Here is a 5,453-nt window from a genome sequence, read left to right on the forward strand (position 1 = left end):
AAATCATCAATACGAGGAAGAGGATAACGATTCTTTATTTTGATTTTATTCAATGCTCTAAAATCAATGCACATTCTCCACGAACCGTCTTTCTTTCACACTAACACAATAGGTGATCCACATGGTGATGTGCTTAGTCGAATAAACCCTTGATCGAGCAACTCCTGTACCTGCTTCTTTATCTCTGCATTCTCTAGAGCTAATAACCTGTACATTCCAATGTTAGGTAGTGGAGCATCTTGTTGCAAATAAATCTCATGTTCTATCTCTCGCTTGGGTGGAAGCCCTTTAGGCTCTTGAAATAGAATATCATAATCGGAAACAACTTTAACTAGATCTGCTTTCTGTTTAGGATTACAGCCTTGGAAAGCATCAGATTTATCAATATCCTTTTCTTTTACAATCATAAGTAAAAATTGTTTGCTTGCATTTACAATTCTTTTCATCTGTCCTGAATTTATGAGAGAGAAATTATCTTTGAGTTTATGAGCCCTTACAATATATTTAGTTCCATCCTTAGTGAGTTGATACTTATTTTCAGTTCAATAGAAGATAGCATTTCTATCGTACAAGTATGGACCTCCTAATACAATTCCACATATGTCCAATGGAACTATGTCTAACTCAACTTCATCTAAAATTTTGATCCAATAGCAAAACGAAGTTTACATTGTTTCATAACTTGTAGCTTAGTTTTATCACACATTGTTAAATTGGAAACTAGGGCCAAACTCCATGTGGGGCAGCTTATTTATGGTAGCTGATATTTTTATTGGATCTCTCTCATCGAGAGGTGTAGGATTGATCTAAAGATCATCTGATTTCGATATGTATTTAGGAAGTTATGAATTTATTTTTGCTATGGACAAATTGTCAAGTCGACCAACATCTTACGTAGGCTCAAAAGCCCAATAGACATGTCTATTCATCATCTACGTTTTTAGTATAAATAAGTGTGGAATTGAAGTCCTTTACACACATTCCTCATGTGTAACTCCTCCTCTCTACGTCTTTGGGTTTGGAGAAGGAGAAAGACACAAAAAAGAATACATTGGATGCCCTAGCTGCAGATGTTCTAATCACAGTCAAAAGTAGTTGTAGAAGAAAGAGCCGCAGCCTTAATCCCGCAGGCATTGAAGACATCCACGCAGTCCCTATATGCTAAGCAGGAAATCTATACGCTGCAATGAAAGACCTTATCCATGCAGATTATACGCTGTAATGAAGGACCTTATCCACACAGCCCATACACTGTAATGAAGGCAATATATACGCACAACACCACGCAGATCATACGCTGTAATGAAGGCAATATATACGCACAAAATTATGTTGTCCATATGCTACAATGAAGGCAATACGCACAACATTGCGCTATCCATGGAAACCTTTATATACAGTTAATGAAGCCGCAGTAAGACCCTATGTGTAGTCACGGAGACAGTCATATGAACTCGGATACTTCTGATGTTTTGAAGAGCAGTTACATGTTGAAAATGAAACAAGATTGGAGCTTAGTGAAAAGAAGTTGCCTTCACTAAGTGGGCCTGCAGGCTATTTTTGGCGCAAAGTCTATTTTTAGACTTTGTCTATTTTTAGACATATGGATCATGGTCTATGAGTTGCAGGATGCTATTTGTGGATGATTGGTCATGTTGGTAAAAATAGATAGACTTCTATTTTTAGACATATGGGCGGAGTCTATTTTTAGACTTCCAGTCTAAAAATAGAACAGTTGAATATTATTAGCTCTTAATAATATTTGGATTATAAACATTATCTTATCCTCTTACAGCACTTCAGTTCGAGCTACGGATGTGGCACATGCAACTGCCAGAAGGAAATATGCTTTTCTTATGGGTTAGTTGAGCGATTGCATAATGGACTTCAGTTAGAACTCAAGTGATTGAGTTTGGTGGAGTTGATTGAGGAGTTGATTGAGTTGTGTTCAGTTTGACTTAGTTGAACTAGTTGTATTTAGTCTAACTGCAAAATACACTAGTGATGAGTGATGTGAATTAATTATTAATTAATTCACTAATTATTAACTCATAAATCAACTAAAGAATACATCAGTTAACTCAGTGCATGGACAGTTCAGTGGAGACAGGTGTTAGAGGTGGAGACTACTATCAGTTGTGACTATAGTTGTGCATGAGATTTTCACAATCATTGATTGAGATTGCCAATGAGGATTGCGCAGTACAAGCCAAGGAAAACGAGCTTGGATCATTCCTATTCTCACATTGGATTGCGCAGTAGAGGTAGGCAGACAGTGGAGGAGATTTGAACCTGTGACTTGATTCAGATCTGAGCTAGTTTTGTGTGTAGCAGGTGGAGATAGTACTGAGTACTTGTGAGGAGTATTGTACTCATGTTCTCTATCATTATTTTATATAGATAGTTGGGGGTTTTCAGCTGTATGCTTTCCCCAGTACATACTGTGTTGATATGTGTGATTGATGTTTCAATGTGCGCATGCGATTGTTTTTAATTCCGCAAATTGATGATCAACGTAGAGGAGGTTATGTATTATGCATGCATTTCGCAAATAGTGTATAATCAGGATAATCTCTGTAAATAAGTGTTATATTATTCAAATTTCTACATGGTATCGGAGCGAAGTTGATCATCAGATCTATTATTCAGAAAGTGATTACATTTTATTTCTTCAGGTAGAGTCTGTAATTGGGCCAGGTAGCCTCTGGATTCATCCTTCTTTTGGAAGGTGAGATATTCGGTAAAAGCCCATATAGTCAATCTCTGTACAAGAAATACTTTGTCCTCACAAATTTTAGATAAGAAGCGGTTGAGTTTTGAGCTGGTGGAATTCGAATTTGCAGCAGTGTTTTCTTGGTGTCGAAGTTGAAATGTCTTTCAACGGATTGCGATTGGAGTATGCTCTTGAAGGCAGCTCGAATTATATTGCATGGAAAGACAAGATGGAGGCGGTGTTAGATGACAATGGGTTGAAGGAGTTCATAGAGGCTGAGGTCCCAAAGCCTACTGATGCTGCTCACGTTGAGGCTTGGCAAAAGAAGACAGCAAAGTGTCGAAGGATTCTGTTGGAGGGCGTGAAGGATCACATTGTATCCAGCCTGCATGGAAAGGCTTCTCCATACTTGATGTGGAAAGCGTTGACAGATTTATTCCAAAGAAAGAGTGACCAGAGGAAGTTGGTGCTCAAGGATAAACTCAGAAACATTAAGTGTGAGAAAGGAGACAGTATGCCCAAGTATCTCACGAAGTTCACCTAGTGCAGGGATGAGCTGGGAAGTGTGGGGGTGACTGTCGATGATGAGGACTTGGTGAGCTTGGCTCTCCTTGGTCTTCCGAAGAGTTGGCATTCCTATCAGGACTCTGTCAATGGTCAGGAGAAATTTCCAGGATGGGAGAGACTTTGGTCAAATCTTGTGCAAGAGGAGATCAGGCGGAATACTAGGGACAGATCTTCATCAAAGGCATCTGATGAAGAAAATTGCGCTTTGGCTGCCAAAGCAAAGAAGGGGAAGAACAAGAAAGCTTCTCATTCCGGTGTGAAAGGCAAGAAGTAGGACATGTCCAAGGTGAAGTGCTTTCACTGTCACCAGCACGGACATTATGCCACAAATTGTCCGCAGAAGAAGAAAAATAAGCAAGCTGCTGGATTTGCAGCGGGAGAGGCCTTAGCCTCGCAGTTTGAGCTGGATTTTTCGTTGATCGCATGCTTGGTATCAAGTGTGATGGGATCGGTATGGTTCTTGGACAGTGGTGCGTCTTTTCACATGATAGGAGATCGAGATTTGTTTTCTGATCTCGATGAGAAAGATCTTGGAGTGCACATCGAGATGGGCGATGATGGTAGATATAGTGCAATCGGTATCGGTACCATTTCCTTTGAGAGGGAGTCTGGTAAACCCTTTGTATTGAAGGAAGTGATGCATGTTCCAGGATTGAAGAAGAATCTTATCTCTGCGGCGATGTTAGAAGACAAGGGATATGATGTTGTTTTCAGCAAGGGAAAGGCTTTCCTATGCAGTAAGACAACTGGAGAAACCCGGAAGATAGGGGTTCGAGTCAGGAACCTTTATCAATTGCATGTAGATGGCTGGAAGCAATGGCATGCAAGGCAGAAGGATTGGTGAGCCAGGATGATGGCAAGATGTGGCACAGGAGATTGGGCCACCTTCACCATGGATCCTTGAAGACACTGCAGTAGATTTCTACTGGGCTTCCTAAAGGCACTCTTGTGCAGTTAGATCAGTGCAAGGGGTGTACTTTGGGAAAATTTGTGAAAGCTACTTTTCACGAGAAGGATAGTCACGCCACGACGATCCTTGAGAGAATTCACACAGACGTGTGTGGACCTTTCTCAGTAGCTTCGACAACAAAGTACAAGTACTATGTGATCTTTGTTGATGATTTCTCTCGGAAGTGCTAGATCTTCTTCATGCAGAAGAAGAGCGAGACATACTCAAAGTTCTGTGAGTTCAAAGCATTGGTCGAGAAGGAATCGGGGAAGAAGGTGAAGGCTCTTAGGAGCGACAATGGTGGTGAATTCATCTCTGGCGAGTTCAAGGACTTCTGCAGTGCAGAAGGGATTCGAAGAGAGCTCATAGCTCCCCATAACCCACAGCAGAACGGGGTTGTTGAGCGGAAGAACAGAATGATCGTGGGTGCTGCACGGGCGATGTTGCATGATCAGGGCCTACCCCTTCACTTGTGGGCAGAGGCATGCAATACTGCAGTATATGTGCAGAACCGTTGTCCTCACAAGATACTTGGCATGAGTACACCCAAGGAGGCTTATTCTGGTAAGAGGCCTGATATTTCCCATTTGAGGATTTTTGGTTCTCCTGTTTACATGCATGTGACGAAGGATGCCAGGAAGAAGCTGGAGCCGACCGTAGAGGTTGGGATATTTGTGGGGTACACTGATATGCCCCACAACTATCGTGTGTATTTTCCAGACAGTCGCAAGACTGTTGTGCGTCGGGATATCAAATTTCAGGAGGAGAAAGCCATGAAGTGTTCGCTTGAGAGGGAGCCACACTTGCATGCAGATGAGGAGCTATTAGTTCCTAAGGATGAGCTTCAGGACGTGGATCAGCCACAAGATGAAGTTCATGGAGTGGAAGAGACCACTCATGCAGCGCCAACCATCAGAGGGCGAAAGTGCACTACAGAAGCTGAGTGATTGGCTCAAGATGCAGAGAAGGTTGTAGGACCACCTACAGCACAAAGCAGATAGAGACAGTCACCTGATCGATACACTGGATACATGGCTCTTGTGAGCAAATGTGTCGTGACTGAGCCATCCTCTTTCGAGGAAGCTATGAAGGATCCTGCATGGGTAGATGCCATGGTGGAAGAGTATGATTCGATTGTCAGAAGCAGTGCATGGGAGATTGTCCCAAGACCAGAGGGGAAATCAGTGATGGGTTCGAGATGGATCTACAAAGTGAAGTAGGTAG

This window comes from Pinus tabuliformis, chromosome 9, assembly GCF_031772625.1.
Source record: "Pinus tabuliformis cultivar Carrire ecotype Pingquan chromosome 9, CPIR1, whole genome shotgun sequence".
NCBI lineage: Eukaryota > Viridiplantae > Streptophyta > Pinopsida > Pinales > Pinaceae > Pinus > Pinus tabuliformis.